The sequence below is a fragment of the Oncorhynchus masou genome, unplaced genomic scaffold (genome assembly GCF_036934945.1).
Source record: "Oncorhynchus masou masou isolate Uvic2021 unplaced genomic scaffold, UVic_Omas_1.1 unplaced_scaffold_823, whole genome shotgun sequence".
In the NCBI taxonomy this organism is placed as follows: domain Eukaryota; kingdom Metazoa; phylum Chordata; class Actinopteri; order Salmoniformes; family Salmonidae; genus Oncorhynchus; species Oncorhynchus masou.
Window position 1 is genome coordinate 143,708 of NW_027014708.1, and position 17,877 is coordinate 161,584.

The window sequence follows — 17,877 nt, forward strand, 5'->3', positions numbered from 1 at the left end:
GGGTCCATCAATCATTTGATTCATTCATTTATTTACACACACACACACACACACACACACACACACACACACACACCACACACACCCCATGCTCACTTGGTGACACATTAACTAGAGAAGGGCATTAAGTACAGAGAGGTAAAGAGCCAGCAGACAGCTGCACCCTCTTTCTCCACCCTTACTCTCTCTTTCTCCACTTTACTCCTCTCTCTGTCTTTCTCCCTACTCTCTCTCTTTATCTTTCTCTCCACTCCTTCTCCACTCCTCTCTCTGTCTTTCTCCACTCCTTACTCTCTTTCTCCACTCCTTACTCTCTCTCTCTGTCTTTCTCCACTCCTTACTCTCTCTCTCTGTCTTTCTCCACTCCTTACTTTCTCTTTCTCCACTCCTTACTCTCTCTTTCTCCACTCCTTACTCTCTCTTTCTGCCTTTCTCCACTCCTTACTCTCTCTCTGTCTTTCTCCACTCCTTACTCTCTCTTTCTCCACTCCTTACTCTCTCTTTCTCCATTCCTTACTCTCTCTTTCTGTCTTTCCGATGATAACATGTGCCAGTGTTTCTTGACCGCATCTCTCACTTTTCACGAGTTCAAAGTTTATGTCGTTGTGAACATTACGGAGTGTTCTTTAGCTTTCGCGGGTCTTTGTTTGAAGCAGTTCATCTCGTGTTTTTCCCAATGCCAAATGAAGTGCTTCATCCACACACATAATTGTGTTTCTGTCCTGGAGCCCTGTGGGGTGTGTTTGTGAACAGAGCTCCGGGAGCAGCTTGCTGAGGGGGCTCTTCTCCATGTTTATTTCTCAATAGGTGATGGATTTGTTATGGAATGTCTTGACCTCTTATTTAGTACGGTGTAGTTATTTCCACCTTTATCTGTAGAATGAGCATTTTCTAAGGCCGGTTAGCTCAGTTGGTTAGAGCGTCGTGCTAATAACGCGAAGGTCGTGGGTTCGATACCCGTACTGGCCAGATGATTTTGTTTTTACCCTACTGTGTATGTCTACAGTGTCTCACAACTCTATTGATTGGGGTTTACAATGTGCATTTTAAATTAGTAGTATGAGTTGTCGATTGTTGGGTCATTGTGGAGTGACATTTTAATGTAGGAGGGTTTTTTTTTCATTGTAGGAGTTTTCATTCGTTTTTTATTATACAAGGAAGGGAGGAGGACAGGGACTTCATGGACTAAGAGACAGAGAGACAGAATGGTGAAGAAACAGATAGACGGGTCCATCAATCATTTGATTCATTCATTATTTACACACACACACACACACACACACACACACACACACACACACACACACACACACACACACACACACACACACACACACACACACACACACACACACACACACACACACACACACACACCTTTCCCCATGCTCACTTGGTGACACATTAACTAGAGAAGGGCATTAAGTACAGAGAGGTAAAGAGCCAGCAGACAGCTGCACCCTCTTTCTCCACTCATTACTCTCTCTTTCTCCACTCCTTACTCTGTCTTTCTCCACTCCTTACTCTCTCTCTCTGTCTTTCTCCACTCCTTACTCTCTCTCTGTCTTTCTCCACTCCTTACTCTCTCTTTCTCCACTTTCTCTTTCTCCACTCCTTACTCTGTCTCTTTCTCCACTCCTTACTCTCTTTCTTTCTGCCTTTCTCCACTCCTTCTCTCTCTCTGTCTTTCTCTCCTTACTCTCTCTTTCTCCACTCCTTACTCTCTCTATCTGTCTTTCTCCACTCCTTACTCTCTCTTTCTGTCTTTCCGATGATAACATGTGCCAGTGTTTCTTGACCGCATCTCTCACTTTTCACGAGTTCAAAGTTTATGTCGTTGTGAACATTACGGAGTGTTCTTTAGCTTTCGCGGGTCTTTGTTTGAAGCAGTTCATCTCGTGTTTTTCCCAATGCCAAATGAAGTGCTTCATCCACACACATAATTGTGTTTCTGTCCTGGAGCCCTGTGGGGTGTGTTTGTGAACAGAGCTCCGGGAGCAGCTTGCTGAGGGGGCTCTTCTCCATGTTTATTTCTCAATAGGTGATGGATTTGTTATGGAATGTCTTGACCTCTTATTTAGTACGGTGTAGTTATTTCCACCTTTATCTGTAGAATGAGCATTTTCTAAGGCCGGTTAGCTCAGTTGGTTAGAGCGTCGTGCTAATAACGCGAAGGTCGTGGGTTCGATACCCGTACTGGCCAGATGATTTTGTTTTTACCCTACTGTGTATGTCTACAGTGTCTCACAACTCTATTGATTGGGGTTTACAATGTGCATTTTAAATTAGTAGTATGAGTTGTCGATTGTTGGGTCATTGTGGAGTGACATTTTAATGTAGGAGGGTTTTTTTTTCATTGTAGGAGTTTTCATTCGTTTTTTATTATACAAGGAAGGGAGGAGGACAGGGACTTCATGGACTAAGAGACAGAGAGACAGAATGGTGAAGAAACAGATAGACGGGTCCATCAATCATTTGATTCATTCATTATTTACACACACACACACACACACACACACACACACACACACACACACACACACACACACCTTTCCCCATGCTCACTTGGTGACACATTAACTAGAGAAGGGCATTAAGTACAGAGAGGTAAAGAGCCAGCAGACAGCTGCACCCTCTTTCTCCACCCCACTCTCTCTTTCTCCACACCTTTCTGTCTTTCTCCACTCCTTACTCTCTCTTTCTCTTTCTCCACTTACTCTGTCTTTCTTCCACTCCTTACTCTTTCTCTTCTTTCTCCACTCCTTACTCTACTCTCTTTCCACTCCTTACTCTTCTGTCTTTCTCCACTCCTCTACTCTTTCTCTCTTTCTCCACTCCTTACTCTCTCTCTGTCTTTCTCCACTCCTTACTCTCTTTCTCCAGGGCATTACTCTGTCTTTCTCCACTCCTTACTCTCTCTCTCTGTCTTTCTCCACTCCTTACTCTCTCTGTCTTTCTCCACTCCACTTCTCTGTCTTTCTCCACTCCTTACTCTCTCTTTCTCCACTCCTTACTCTCTCTTTCTGTCTTTCTCCACTCCTTACTCTCTCTCTTTCTCCACTCCTTACTCTCTCTCTCTTTCTCCACTCCTTACTCTGTCTTTCTCCACTCCTTACTCTCTCTCTCTGTCTTTCTCCACTCCTTACTCTCTCTCTCTGTCTTTCTCCACTCCTTACTCTCTCTTTCTCCACTCCTTACTCTCTCCACTCCTTACTCTCTCTCTGTCTTTCTCCACTCCTTACTCTCTCTGTCTTTCTCCACTCCTTACTCTCTCTTTCTCCACTCCTTACTCTCTCTTTCTCCATTCCTTACTCTCTCTTTCTGTCTTTCCGATGATAACATGTGCCAGTGTTTCTTGACCGCATCTCTCACTTTTCACGAGTTCAAAGTTTATGTCGTTGTGAACATTACGGAGTGTTCTTTAGCTTTCGCGGGTCTTTGTTTGAAGCAGTTCATCTCGTGTTTTTCCCAATGCCAAATGAAGTGCTTCATCCACACACATAATTGTGTTTCTGTCCTGGAGCCCTGTGGGGTGTGTTTGTGAACAGAGCTCCGGGAGCAGCTTGCTGAGGGGGCTCTTCTCCATGTTTATTTCTCAATAGGTGATGGATTTGTTATGGAATGTCTTGACCTCTTATTTAGTACGGTGTAGTTATTTCCACCTTTATCTGTAGAATGAGCATTTTCTAAGGCCGGTTAGCTCAGTTGGTTAGAGCGTCGTGCTAATAACGCGAAGGTCGTGGGTTCGATACCCGTACTGGCCAGATGATTTTGTTTTTACCCTACTGTGTATGTCTACAGTGTCTCACAACTCTATTGATTGGGGTTTACAATGTGCATTTTAAATTAGTAGTATGAGTTGTCGATTGTTGGGTCATTGTGGAGTGACATTTTAATGTAGGAGGGTTTTTTTTTCATTGTAGGAATTTTCATTCGTTTTTTATTATACAAGGAAGGGAGGAGGACAGGGACTTCATGGACTAAGAGACAGAGAGACAGAATGGTGAAGAAACAGATAGACGGGTCCATCAATCATTTGATTCATTCATTATTTACACACACACACACACACACACACACACACACACACACACACACACACACACACACACACACACACACACACACACACACACACACACACACACACACACACACACACACACACACACACACACACACCTTTCCCCATGCTCACTTGGTGACACATTAACTAGAGAAGGGCATTAAGTACAGAGAGGTAAAGAGCCAGCAGACAGCTGCACCCTCTTTCTCCACCCTTACTCTCTCTTTTCCACTCATTAGGGCTCTTTCTCCACTCCTTACTCTGTCTTTCTCCAGCTCCTTACTTTCTCCACTTACTCTCTCTCTTGTCTTTCTCCACTCCTTACTCTCTCTTTCTCCACTCCTTACTCTCTCTTTCTCCACTCTCTTACTCTGTCTTTCTCCACTCCTTACTCTCTCTCTGTCTTTCTCCACTCTCTTACTCTCTGTCTTTCTCCACTCCTTACTCTCTCTTTCTCCACTCCTACTCTCTCTTTCTCCACTCCTTACTCTCTTTCTCTTTCTCCACTCCTTACTCTCTCTTTCTGCCTTTCTCCACTCCTTACTCTCTCTCTGTCTTTCCACTCCTTACTCTCTCTTTCTCCACTCCTTACTCTCTCTTTCTCCATTCCTTACTCTCTCTTTCTGTCTTTCCGATGATAACATGTGCCAGTGTTTCTTGACCGCATCTCTCACTTTTCACGAGTTCAAAGTTTATGTCGTTGTGAACATTACGGAGTGTTCTTTAGCTTTCGCGGGTCTTTGTTTGAAGCAGTTCATCTCGTGTTTTTCCCAATGCCAAATGAAGTGCTTCATCCACACACATAATTGTGTTTCTGTCCTGGAGCCCTGTGGGGTGTGTTTGTGAACAGAGCTCCGGGAGCAGCTTGCTGAGGGGCTCTTCTCCATGTTTATTTCTCAATAGGTGATGGATTTGTTATGGAATGTCTTGACCTCTTATTTAGTACGGTGTAGTTATTTCCACCTTTATCTGTAGAATGAGCATTTTCTAAGGCCGGTTAGCTCAGTTGGTTAGAGCGTCGTGCTAATAACGCGAAGGTCGTGGGTTCGATACCCGTACTGGCCAGATGATTTTGTTTTTACCCTACTGTGTATGTCTACAGTGTCTCACAACTCTATTGATTGGGGTTTACAATGTGCATTTTAAATTAGTAGTATGAGTTGTCGATTGTTGGGTCATTGTGGAGTGACATTTTAATGTAGGAGGGTTTTTTTTTTTCATTGTAGGAGTTTTCATTCGTTTTTTATTATACAAGGAAGGGAGGAGGACAGGGACTTCATGGACTAAGAGACAGAGAGACAGAATGGTGAAGAAACAGATAGACGGGTCCATCAATCATTTGATTCATTCATTATTTACACACACACACACACACACACACACACACACACACACACACACACACACACACACACACACACACACACACACACACACACACACACACACACACACACACACACACACACACACACACACACACACCTTTCCCCATGCTCACTTGGTGACACATTAACTAGAGAAGGGCATTAAGTACAGAGAGGTAAAGAGCCAGCAGACAGCTGCACCCTCTTTCTCCACCCCCCCACTCTCTCTTTCTCCACTCTTACTTCTCTTTCTGTCTTTCTCCACTCTCTCTTTCTCCACTCCTTACTCTCTCTTTCTCCACTCCTTACTCTTACTCTGTCTTTCTCCACTCCTTACTCTCTCTCTCTGTCTTTCTCCACTCTTCTGTCTTTCTCCACTCCTTACTTTCTCTTTCTCCTCTTTCTCCACTCTTCTCTTTCTCCACTCCTTACTCTCTCTCTCTCTTTCTCTTTCTCCACTCCTTACTCTCTCTCTGTCTTTCTCCACTCCTTACTCTCTCTTTCTCCACTCCTTACTCTCTCTTTCTCCATTCCTTACTCTCTCTTTCTGTCTTTCCGATGATAACATGTGCCAGTGTTTCTTGACCGCATCTCTCACTTTTCACGAGTTCAAAGTTTATGTCGTTGTGAACATTACGGAGTGTTCTTTAGCTTTCGCGGGTCTTTGTTTGAAGCAGTTCATCTCGTGTTTTTCCCAATGCCAAATGAAGTGCTTCATCCACACACATAATTGTGTTTCTGTCCTGGAGCCCTGTGGGGTGTGTTTGTGAACAGAGCTCCGGGAGCAGCTTGCTGAGGGGCTCTTCTCCATGTTTATTTCTCAATAGGTGATGGATTTGTTATGGAATGTCTTGACCTCTTATTTAGTACGGTGTAGTTATTTCCACCTTTATCTGTAGAATGAGCATTTTCTAAGGCCGGTTAGCTCAGTTGGTTAGAGCGTCGTGCTAATAACGCGAAGGTCGTGGGTTCGATACCCGTACTGGCCAGATGATTTTGTTTTTACCCTACTGTGTATGTCTACAGTGTCTCACAACTCTATTGATTGGGGTTTACAATGTGCATTTTAAATTAGTAGTATGAGTTGTCGATTGTTGGGTCATTGTGGAGTGACATTTTAATGTAGGAGGGTTTTTTTTTTCATTGTAGGAGTTTTCATTCGTTTTTTATTATACAAGGAAGGGAGGAGGACAGGGACTTCATGGACTAAGAGACAGAGAGACAGAATGGTGAAGAAACAGATAGACGGGTCCATCAATCATTTGATTCATTCATTATTTACACACACACACACACACACACACACACACACACACACACACACACACACACACACACACACACACACACACACACACACACACACACACACACACACCTTTCCCCATGCTCACTCGGTGACACATTAACTAGAGAAGGGCATTAAGTACAGAGAGGTAAAGAGCCAGCAGACAGCTGCACCCTCTTTCTCCACCCCTTACTCTCTCTCTTTCTCCACTCATTACTCTCTCTTTCTACTCTCTCTTTCTCCACTCCTTACTCTGTCTTTCTCCACTCCTCCACTTACTCTCTCTCTGTCTTTCTCCACTCCACTCCTTACTCTCTCTCTCTGTCTTTCTCCACTCCTTACTTTCTCTTTCTCCACTCCTTACTCTCTCTTTCTCCACTCCTTACTCTCTCTTTCTGCCTTTCTCCACTCCTTACTCTCTCTCTGTCTTTCTCCACTCCTTACTCTCTCTTTCTCCACTCCTTACTCTCTCTTTCTCCATTCCTTACTCTCTCTTTCTGTCTTTCCGATGATAACATGTGCCAGTGTTTCTTGACCGCATCTCTCACTTTTCACGAGTTCAAAGTTTATGTCGTTGTGAACATTACGGAGTGTTCTTTAGCTTTCGCGGGTCTTTGTTTGAAGCAGTTCATCTCGTGTTTTTCCCAATGCCAAATGAAGTGCTTCATCCACACACATAATTGTGTTTCTGTCCTGGAGCCCTGTGGGGTGTGTTTGTGAACAGAGCTCCGGGAGCAGCTTGCTGAGGGGGCTCTTCTCCATGTTTATTTCTCAATAGGTGATGGATTTGTTATGGAATGTCTTGACCTCTTATTTAGTACGGTGTAGTTATTTCCACCTTTATCTGTAGAATGAGCATTTTCTAAGGCCGGTTAGCTCAGTTGGTTAGAGCGTCGTGCTAATAACGCGAAGGTCGTGGGTTCGATACCCGTACTGGCCAGATGATTTTGTTTTTACCCTACTGTGTATGTCTACAGTGTCTCACAACTCTATTGATTGGGGTTTACAATGTGCATTTTAAATTAGTAGTATGAGTTGTCGATTGTTGGGTCATTGTGGAGTGACATTTTAATGTAGGAGGGTTTTTTTTTCATTGTAGGAGTTTTCATTCGTTTTTTATTATACAAGGAAGGGAGGAGGACAGGGACTTCATGGACTAAGAGACAGAGAGACAGAATGGTGAAGAAACAGATAGACGGGTCCATCAATCATTTGATTCATTCATTATTTACACACACACACACACACACACACACACACACACACACACACACACACACACACACACACACACACACACACACAACACACACACACACACACACACACACACACACACACACACACCTTTCCCCATGCTCACTTGGTGACACATTAACTAGAGAAGGGCATTAAGTACAGAGAGGTAAAGAGCCAGCAGACAGCTGCACCCTCTTTCTCCACCCCTTACTCTCTCTTTCTCCACAACTCTCTCTCTTTCTCCACTCCTTACTCTGTCTTTCTCCACTCCTTACTCTCTCTCTGTCTTTCTCCACTCCTTACTCTCTCTCTCTCTCTTTCTCCCTCCTTACTCTCTCTTTCTCCACTCCTTACTCTCTTTCTCTTTCTCTTTCTCCACTCTCTCTTTCTCCTTTTCCACTCCTTACTCTCTCTCTGTCTTTCTCCACTCCTTACTCTCTCTTTCTCCACTCCTTACTCTCTCTTTCTCCATTCCTTACTCTCTCTTTCTGTCTTTCCGATGATAACATGTGCCAGTGTTTCTTGACCGCATCTCTCACTTTTCACGAGTTCAAAGTTTATGTCGTTGTGAACATTACGGAGTGTTCTTTAGCTTTCGCGGGTCTTTGTTTGAAGCAGTTCATCTCGTGTTTTTCCCAATGCCAAATGAAGTGCTTCATCCACACACATAATTGTGTTTCTGTCCTGGAGCCCTGTGGGGTGTGTTTGTGAACAGAGCTCCGGGAGCAGCTTGCTGAGGGGGCTCTTCTCCATGTTTATTTCTCAATAGGTGATGGATTTGTTATGGAATGTCTTGACCTCTTATTTAGTACGGTGTAGTTATTTCCACCTTTATCTGTAGAATGAGCATTTTCTAAGGCCGGTTAGCTCAGTTGGTTAGAGCGTCGTGCTAATAACGCGAAGGTCGTGGGTTCGATACCCGTACTGGCCAGATGATTTTGTTTTTACCCTACTGTGTATGTCTACAGTGTCTCACAACTCTATTGATTGGGGTTTACAATGTGCATTTTAAATTAGTAGTATGAGTTGTCGATTGTTGGGTCATTGTGGAGTGACATTTTAATGTAGGAGGGTTTTTTTTCATTGTAGGAGTTTTCATTCGTTTTTTATTATACAAGGAAGGGAGGAGGACAGGGACTTCATGGACTAAGAGACAGAGAGACAGAATGGTGAAGAAACAGATAGACGGGTCCATCAATCATTTGATTCATTCATTATTTACACACACACACACACACACACACACACACACACACACACACACACACACACACACACACACACACACACACACACACACACACACACACACACACACACACACACACACACACCTTTCCCCATGCTCACTTGGTGACACATTAACTAGAGAAGGGCATTAAGTACAGAGAGGTAAAGAGCCAGCAGACAGCTGCACCCTCTTTCTCCACTCCTTACTCTCTCTTTCTCCACTCCTTACTCTCTCTTTATCTTTCTCCACTCCTTACTCTGTCTTTCTCCACTCCTTACTCTCTCTCTGTCTTTCTCCACTCCTTACTCTCTCTCTCTGTCTTTCTCCACTCCTTACTTTCTCTTTCTCCACTCCTTACTCTCTCTTTCTGCCTTTCTCCACTCCTTACTCTCTCTGTCTTTCTCCACTCCTTACTCTCTTTCTCCACTCCTTACTCTCTCTTTCTCCATTCCTTACTCTCTCTTTCTGTCTTTCCGATGATAACATGTGCCAGTGTTTCTTGACCGCATCTCTCACTTTTCACGAGTTCAAAGTTTATGTCGTTGTGAACATTACGGAGTGTTCTTTAGCTTTCGCGGGTCTTTGTTTGAAGCAGTTCATCTCGTGTTTTTCCCAATGCCAAATGAAGTGCTTCATCCACACACATAATTGTGTTTCTGTCCTGGAGCCCTGTGGGGTGTGTTTGTGAACAGAGCTCCGGGAGCAGCTTGCTGAGGGGGCTCTTCTCCATGTTTATTTCTCAATAGGTGATGGATTTGTTATGGAATGTCTTGACCTCTTATTTAGTACGGTGTAGTTATTTCCACCTTTATCTGTAGAATGAGCATTTTCTAAGGCCGGTTAGCTCAGTTGGTTAGAGCGTCGTGCTAATAACGCGAAGGTCGTGGGTTCGATACCCGTACTGGCCAGATGATTTTGTTTTTACCCTACTGTGTATGTCTACAGTGTCTCACAACTCTATTGATTGGGGTTTACAATGTGCATTTTAAATTAGTAGTATGAGTTGTCGATTGTTGGGTCATTGTGGAGTGACATTTTAATGTAGGAGGGTTTTTTTTTCATTGTAGGAGTTTTCATTCGTTTTTTATTATACAAGGAAGGGAGGAGGACAGGGACTTCATGGACTAAGAGACAGAGAGACAGAATGGTGAAGAAACAGATAGACGGGTCCATCAATCATTTGATTCATTCATTATTTTACACACACACACACACACACACACACACACACACACACACACACACACACACACACACACACACACACACACACACACACACACACACACACACCTTTCCCCATGCTCACTTGGTGACACATTAACTAGAGAAGGGCATTAAGTACAGAGAGGTAAAGAGCCAGCAGACAGCTGCACCCTCTTTCTCCACCCCTTACTCTCTCTTTCTCCACTCATTACTCTCTCTTTCTCCACTCCTTACTCTGTCTTTCTCCACTCCTTACTCTCTCTCTCTGTCTTTCTCCACTCCTTGTCTTTCTCTCTTCTGTCTTTCTCCACTCCTTACTTTTCTTTCTCCCTCCTTACTCTCTCTTTCTCCACTCCTTACTCTCTCTTTCTGCCTTTCTCCACTCCTTACTCTCTCTCTGTCTTTCTCCACTCCTTACTCTCTCTTTCTCCACTCCTTACTCTCTCTTTCTCCATTCCTTACTCTCTCTTTCTGTCTTTCCGATGATAACATGTGCCAGTGTTTCTTGACCGCATCTCTCACTTTTCACGAGTTCAAAGTTTATGTCGTTGTGAACATTACGGAGTGTTCTTTAGCTTTCGCGGGTCTTTGTTTGAAGCAGTTCATCTCGTGTTTTTCCCAATGCCAAATGAAGTGCTTCATCCACACACATAATTGTGTTTCTGTCCTGGAGCCCTGTGGGGTGTGTTTGTGAACAGAGCTCCGGGAGCAGCTTGCTGAGGGGCTCTTCTCCATGTTTATTTCTCAATAGGTGATGGATTTGTTATGGAATGTCTTGACCTCTTATTTAGTACGGTGTAGTTATTTCCACCTTTATCTGTAGAATGAGCATTTTCTAAGGCCGGTTAGCTCAGTTGGTTAGAGCGTCGTGCTAATAACGCGAAGGTCGTGGGTTCGATACCCGTACTGGCCAGATGATTTTGTTTTTACCCTACTGTGTATGTCTACAGTGTCTCACAACTCTATTGATTGGGGTTTACAATGTGCATTTTAAATTAGTAGTATGAGTTGTCGATTGTTGGGTCATTGTGGAGTGACATTTTAATGTAGGAGGGTTTTTTTTTCATTGTAGGAGTTTTCATTCGTTTTTTATTATACAAGGAAGGGAGGAGGACAGGGACTTCATGGACTAAGAGACAGAGAGACAGAATGGTGAAGAAACAGATAGACGGGTCCATCAATCATTTGATTCATTCATTATTTACACACACACACACACACACACACACACACACACACACACACACACACACACACACACACACACACACACACACACACACACACACACACACACACACACACACACACACCTTTCCCCATGCTCACTTGGTGACACATTAACTAGAAAAGGGCATTAAGTACAGAGAGGTAAAGTAAAGAGCCAGCAGACAGCTGCACCCTCTTTCTCCACCCCTTACTCTCTCTTTCTCCACAACTCTCTCTCTTTCTCCACTCCTTACTCTGTCTTTCTCCACTCCTTACTCTCTCTCTGTCTTTCTCCACTCCTTACTCTCTCTCTCTGTCTTTCTCCACTCCTTACTTTCTCTTTCTCCACTCCTTACTCTCTCTTTCTCCACTCCTTACTCTCTCTCTGTCTTTCTCCACTCCTTACTCTCTCTCTGTCTTTCTCCACTCCTTACTCTCTCTTTCTCCACTCCTTACTCTCTCTTTCTCCATTCCTTACTCTCTCTTTCTGTCTTTCCGATGATAACATGTGCCAGTGTTTCTTGACCGCATCTCTCACTTTTCACGAGTTCAAAGTTTATGTGGTTGTGAACATTACGGAGTGTTCTTTAGCTTTCGCGGGTCTTTGTTTGAAGCAGTTCATCTCGTGTTTTTCCCAATGCCAAATGAAGTGCTTCATCCACACACATAATTGTGTTTCTGTCCTGGAGCCCTGTGGGGTGTGTTTGTGAACAGAGCTCCGGGAGCAGCTTGCTGAGGGGCTCTTCTCCATGTTTATTTCTCAATAGGTGATGGATTTGTTATGGAATGTCTTGACCTCTTATTTAGTACGGTGTAGTTATTTCCACCTTTATCTGTAGAATGAGCATTTTCTAAGGCCGGTTAGCTCAGTTGGTTAGAGCGTCGTGCTAATAACGCGAAGGTCGTGGGTTCGATACCCGTACTGGCCAGATGATTTTGTTTTTACCCTACTGTGTATGTCTACAGTGTCTCACAACTCTATTGATTGGGGTTTACAATGTGCATTTTAAATTAGTAGTATGAGTTGTCGATTGTTGGGTCATTGTGGAGTGACATTTTAATGTAGGAGGGTTTTTTTTTTTTTTTTCATTGTAGGAGTTTTCATTCGTTTTTTATTATACAAGGAAGGGAGGAGGACAGGGACTTCATGGACTAAGAGACAGAGAGACAGAATGGTGAAGAAACAGATAGACGGGTCCATCAATCATTTGATTCATTCATTATTTACACACACACACACACACACACACACACACACACACACACACACACACACACACACACACACACACACACACACACACACACACACACACACACACACACCTTTCCCCATGCTCACTTGGTGACACATTAACTAGAGAAGGGCATTAAGTACAGAGAGGTAAAGAGCCAGCAGACAGCTGCACCCTTTCTCCACCCCTTACTCTCTCTTTCTCCACTCATTACTCTCTCTTTCTCCACTCCTTACTCTGTCTTTCTCCACTCCTTACTCTCCTCTTTCTCCACTCCTTACTCTCTCTCTCTGTCTTTCTCCACTCCTTACTTTCTCTTTCTCCACTCCTTACTCTCTCTTTCTCCACTCCTTACTCTCTCTTTCTGCCTTTCTCCACTCCTTACTCTCTCTCTCTGTCTTTCTCCACTCCTTACTCTCTCTTTCTCCACTCCTTACTCTCTCTTTCTCCATTCCTTACTCTCTCTTTCTGTCTTTCCGATGATAACATGTGCCAGTGTTTCTTGACCGCATCTCTCACTTTTCACGAGTTCAAAGTTTATGTCGTTGTGAACATTACGGAGTGTTCTTTAGCTTTCGCGGGTCTTTGTTTGAAGCAGTTCATCTCGTGTTTTTCCCAATGCCAAATGAAGTGCTTCATCCACACATAATTGTGTTTCTGTCCTGGAGCCCTGTGGGGTGTGTTTGTGAACAGAGCTCCGGGAGCAGCTTGCTGAGGGGCTCTTCTCCATGTTTATTTCTCAATAGGTGATGGATTTGTTATGGAATGTCTTGACCTCTTATTTAGTACGGTGTAGTTATTTCCACCTTTATCTGTAGAATGAGCATTTTCTAAGGCCGGTTAGCTCAGTTGGTTAGAGCGTCGTGCTAATAACGCGAAGGTCGTGGGTTCGATACCCGTACTGGCCAGATGATTTTGTTTTTACCCTACTGTGTATGTCTACAGTGTCTCACAACTCTATTGATTGGGGTTTACAATGTGCATTTTAAATTAGTAGTATGAGTTGTCGATTGTTGGGTCATTGTGGAGTGACATTTTAATGTAGGAGGGTTTTTTTTTTTTCATTGTAGGAGTTTTCATTCGTTTTTTATTATACAAGGAAGGGAGGAGGACAGGGACTTCATGGACTAAGAGACAGAGAGACAGAATGGTGAAGAAACAGATAGACGGGTCCATCAATCATTTGATTCATTCATTATTTACACACACACACACACACACACACACACACACACACACACACACACACACACACACACACCTTTCCACACACACACACACATTAACACACACACACACACACACACACACACACACACACACACCTTTCCCCATGCTCACTTGGTGACACATTAACTAGAGAAGGGCATTAAGTACTTACTCTGTAAAGAGCCAGCAGACAGCTGCTCCTCTGTCTTTCTCCACCCCTTACTCTCTCTTTCTCTCTCTGTCTTTCTCCACTCCTTACTCTCTCTTTCTCCACTCCTTACTCTCTGTCTTTCTCCACTCCTTACTTTCTCTCTCTTTCTGCCTTTCTCCACTCCTTACTCTCTCTCTGTCTTTCTCCACTCCTTACTCTCTCTTTCTCCACTCCTTACTCTCTCTTTCTCCATTCCTTACTCTCCATTCCTTTCTGTCTTTCCGATGATAACATGTGCCAGTGTTTCTTGACCGCATCTCTCACTTTTCACGAGTTCAAAGTTTATGTCGTTGTGAACATTACGGAGTGTTCTTTAGCTTTCGCGGGTCTTTGTTTGAAGCAGTTCATCTCGTGTTTTTCCCAATGCCAAATGAAGTGCTTCATCCACACACATAATTGTGTTTCTGTCCTGGAGCCCTGTGGGGTGTGTTTGTGAACAGAGCTCCGGGAGCAGCTTGCTGAGGGGCTCTTCTCCATGTTTATTTCTCAATAGGTGATGGATTTGTTATGGAATGTCTTGACCTCTTATTTAGTACGGTGTAGTTATTTCCACCTTTATCTGTAGAATGAGCATTTTCTAAGGCCGGTTAGCTCAGTTGGTTAGAGCGTCGTGCTAATTTGAAGGTCGTGGGTTCGATACCCGTACTGGCCAGATGATTTTGTTTTTACCCTACTGTGTATGTCTACAGTGTCTCACAACTCTATTGATTGGGGTTTACAATGTGCATTTTAAATTAGTAGTATGAGTTGTCGATTGTTGGGTCATTGTGGAGTGACATTTTAATGTAGGAGGGTTTTTTTTTTTCATTGTAGGAGTTTTCATTCGTTTTTTATTATACAAGGAAGGGAGGAGGACAGGGACTTCATGGACTAAGAGACAGAGAGACAGAATGGTGAAGAAACAGATAGACGGGTCCATCAATCATTTGATTCATTCATTATTTACACACACACACACACACACACACACACACACACACACACACACACACACACACACACACACACACACACACACACACACACACACACACACACACACACACACACACACACACCTTTCCCCATGCTCACTTGGTGACACATTAACTAGAGAAGGGCATTAAGTACAGAGAGGTAAAGAGCCAGCAGACAGCTGCACCCTCTTTCTCCACCCCTTACTCTCTCTTTCTCCACTCATTACTCTCTCTTTCTCCCTCCTTACTCTGTCTTTCTCCACTCCTTACTCTCTCTCTGTCTTTCTCCACTCCTTACTCTCTCTCTCTGTCTTTCTCCACTCCTTACTTTCTTTCTCCACTCCTTTTACTCTCTCTTTCTCCACTCCTTACTCTCTCTTTCTGCCTTTCTCCACTCCTTACTCTCTCTCTGTCTTTCTCCACTCCTTACTCTCTCTTTCTCCACTCCTTACTCTCTCTTTCTCCATTCCTTACTCTCTCTTTCTGTCTTTCCGATGATAACATGTGCCAGTGTTTCTTGACCGCATCTCTCACTTTTCACGAGTTCAAAGTTTATGTCGTTGTGAACATTACGGAGTGTTCTTTAGCTTTCGCGGGTCTTTGTTTGAAGCAGTTCATCTCGTGTTTTTCCCAATGCCAAATGAAGTGCTTCATCCACACACATAATTGTGTTTCTGTCCTGGAGCCCTGTGGGGTGTGTTTGTGAACAGAGCTCCGGGAGCAGCTTGCTGAGGGGGCTCTTCTCCATGTTTATTTCTCAATAGGTGATGGATTTGTTATGGAATGTCTTGACCTCTTATTTAGTACGGTGTAGTTATTTCCACCTTTATCTGTAGAATGAGCATTTTCTAAGGCCGGTTAGCTCAGTTGGTTAGAGCGTCGTGCTAATAACGCGAAGGTCGTGGGTTCGATACCCGTACTGGCCAGATGATTTTGTTTTTACCCTACTGTGTATGTCTACAGTGTCTCACAACTCTATTGATTGGGGTTTACAATGTGCATTTTAAATTAGTAGTATGAGTTGTCGATTGTTGGGTCATTGTGGAGTGACATTTTAATGTAGGAGGGTTTTTTTTCATTGTAGGAGTTTTCATTCGTTTTTTATTATACAAGGAAGGGAGGAGGACAGGGACTTCATGGACTAAGAGACAGAGAGACAGAATGGTGAAGAAACAGATAGACGGGTCCATCAATCATTTGATTCATTCATTATTTACACACACACACACACACACACACACACACACACACACACACACACACACACACACACACACACACACACACACACACACACACACACACACACACACACACACCTTTCCCCATGCTCACTTGGTGACACATTAACTAGAGAAGGGCATTAAGTACAGAGAGGTAAAGAGCCAGCAGACAGCTGCACCCTCTTTCTCCACCCCTTACTCTCTCTTTCTCCACTCATTACTCTCTCTTTCTCCACTCCTTACTCTGTCTTTCTCCACTCCTTACTCTCTCTCTCTGTCTTTCTCCACTCCTTACTCTCTCTCTCTGTCTTTCTCCACTCCTTACTTTCTCTTTCTCCACTCCTTACTCTCTCTTTCTCCACTCCTTACTCTCTCTTTCTGCCTTTCTCCACTCCTTACTCTCTCTCTGTCTTTCTCCACTCCTTACTCTCTCTTTCTCCACTCCTTACTCTCTCTTTCTCCATTCCTTACTCTCTCTTTCTGTCTTTCCGATGATAACATGTGCCAGTGTTTCTTGACCGCATCTCTCACTTTTCACGAGTTCAAAGTTTATGTCGTTGTGAACATTACGGAGTGTTCTTTAGCTTTCGCGGGTCTTTGTTTGAAGCAGTTCATCTCGTGTTTTTCCCAATGCCAAATGAAGTGCTTCATCCACACACATAATTGTGTTTCTGTCCTGGAGCCCTGTGGGGTGTGTTTGTGAACAGAGCTCCGGGAGCAGCTTGCTGAGGGGCTCTTCTCCATGTTTATTTCTCAATAGGTGATGGATTTGTTATGGAATGTCTTGACCTCTTATTTAGTACGGTGTAGTTATTTCCACCTTTATCTGTAGAATGAGCATTTTCTAAGGCCGGTTAGCTCAGTTGGTTAGAGCGTCGTGCTAATAACGCGAAGGTCGTGGGTTCGATACCCGTACTGGCCAGATGATTTTGTTTTTACCCTACTGTGTATGTCTACAGTGTCTCACAACTCTATTGATTGGGGTTTACAATGTGCATTTTAAATTAGTAGTATGAGTTGTCGATTGTTGGGTCATTGTGGAGTGACATTTTAATGTAGGAGGGTTTTTTTTTCATTGTAGGAGTTTTCATTCGTTTTTTATTATACAAGGAAGGGAGGAGGACAGGGACTTCATGGACTAAGAGACAGAGAGACAGAATGGTGAAGAAACAGATAGACGGGTCCATCAATCATTTGATTCATTCATTATTTACACACACACACACACACACACACACACACACACACACACACACACACACACACACACACACACACACACACACACACACACACACACACACACCTTTCCCCATGCTCACTTGGTGACACATTAACTAGAGAAGGGCATTAAGTACAGAGAGGTAAAGAGCCAGCAGACAGCTGCACCCTCTTTCTCCACCCCTTACTCTCTCTTTCTCCACTCATTACTCTCTC

The 17,877-nt window shown here is 43.6% G+C and overlaps 13 non-coding genes across 13 annotated transcripts; all 13 read left to right on the forward strand.

Moving 5' to 3' along the window:
* The first annotated feature begins 895 nt into the window (after nucleotides 1-895).
* trnai-aau (transfer RNA isoleucine (anticodon AAU)) lies at nucleotides 896-969 on the forward strand. Its single transcript has one exon. It is a non-coding gene; the product is annotated as a tRNA-Ile (tRNA).
* Nucleotides 970-2,129: 1,160 nt separating this feature from the next.
* trnai-aau (transfer RNA isoleucine (anticodon AAU)) lies at nucleotides 2,130-2,203 on the forward strand. The gene has a single exon. It is a non-coding gene; the product is annotated as a tRNA-Ile (tRNA).
* A 1,487-nt stretch (nucleotides 2,204-3,690) lies between these two features.
* Nucleotides 3,691-3,764, forward strand: trnai-aau (transfer RNA isoleucine (anticodon AAU)). The gene has a single exon. It is a non-coding gene; the product is annotated as a tRNA-Ile (tRNA).
* Nucleotides 3,765-5,057: 1,293 nt separating this feature from the next.
* Nucleotides 5,058-5,131, forward strand: trnai-aau (transfer RNA isoleucine (anticodon AAU)). Its single transcript has one exon. It is a non-coding gene; the product is annotated as a tRNA-Ile (tRNA).
* A 1,217-nt stretch (nucleotides 5,132-6,348) lies between these two features.
* On the forward strand, nucleotides 6,349-6,422 carry trnai-aau (transfer RNA isoleucine (anticodon AAU)). Its single transcript has one exon. It is a non-coding gene; the product is annotated as a tRNA-Ile (tRNA).
* Nucleotides 6,423-7,587: 1,165 nt separating this feature from the next.
* Nucleotides 7,588-7,661, forward strand: trnai-aau (transfer RNA isoleucine (anticodon AAU)). The gene has a single exon. It is a non-coding gene; the product is annotated as a tRNA-Ile (tRNA).
* A 1,156-nt stretch (nucleotides 7,662-8,817) lies between these two features.
* trnai-aau (transfer RNA isoleucine (anticodon AAU)) lies at nucleotides 8,818-8,891 on the forward strand. Its single transcript has one exon. It is a non-coding gene; the product is annotated as a tRNA-Ile (tRNA).
* Nucleotides 8,892-10,025: 1,134 nt separating this feature from the next.
* trnai-aau (transfer RNA isoleucine (anticodon AAU)) lies at nucleotides 10,026-10,099 on the forward strand. Its single transcript has one exon. It is a non-coding gene; the product is annotated as a tRNA-Ile (tRNA).
* A 1,137-nt stretch (nucleotides 10,100-11,236) lies between these two features.
* trnai-aau (transfer RNA isoleucine (anticodon AAU)) lies at nucleotides 11,237-11,310 on the forward strand. The gene has a single exon. It is a non-coding gene; the product is annotated as a tRNA-Ile (tRNA).
* A 1,151-nt stretch (nucleotides 11,311-12,461) lies between these two features.
* trnai-aau (transfer RNA isoleucine (anticodon AAU)) lies at nucleotides 12,462-12,535 on the forward strand. The gene has a single exon. It is a non-coding gene; the product is annotated as a tRNA-Ile (tRNA).
* A 1,140-nt stretch (nucleotides 12,536-13,675) lies between these two features.
* trnai-aau (transfer RNA isoleucine (anticodon AAU)) lies at nucleotides 13,676-13,749 on the forward strand. Its single transcript has one exon. It is a non-coding gene; the product is annotated as a tRNA-Ile (tRNA).
* A 2,320-nt stretch (nucleotides 13,750-16,069) lies between these two features.
* trnai-aau (transfer RNA isoleucine (anticodon AAU)) lies at nucleotides 16,070-16,143 on the forward strand. The gene has a single exon. It is a non-coding gene; the product is annotated as a tRNA-Ile (tRNA).
* Nucleotides 16,144-17,288: 1,145 nt separating this feature from the next.
* trnai-aau (transfer RNA isoleucine (anticodon AAU)) lies at nucleotides 17,289-17,362 on the forward strand. Its single transcript has one exon. It is a non-coding gene; the product is annotated as a tRNA-Ile (tRNA).
* The last annotated feature ends 515 nt before the right edge of the window (nucleotides 17,363-17,877 follow it).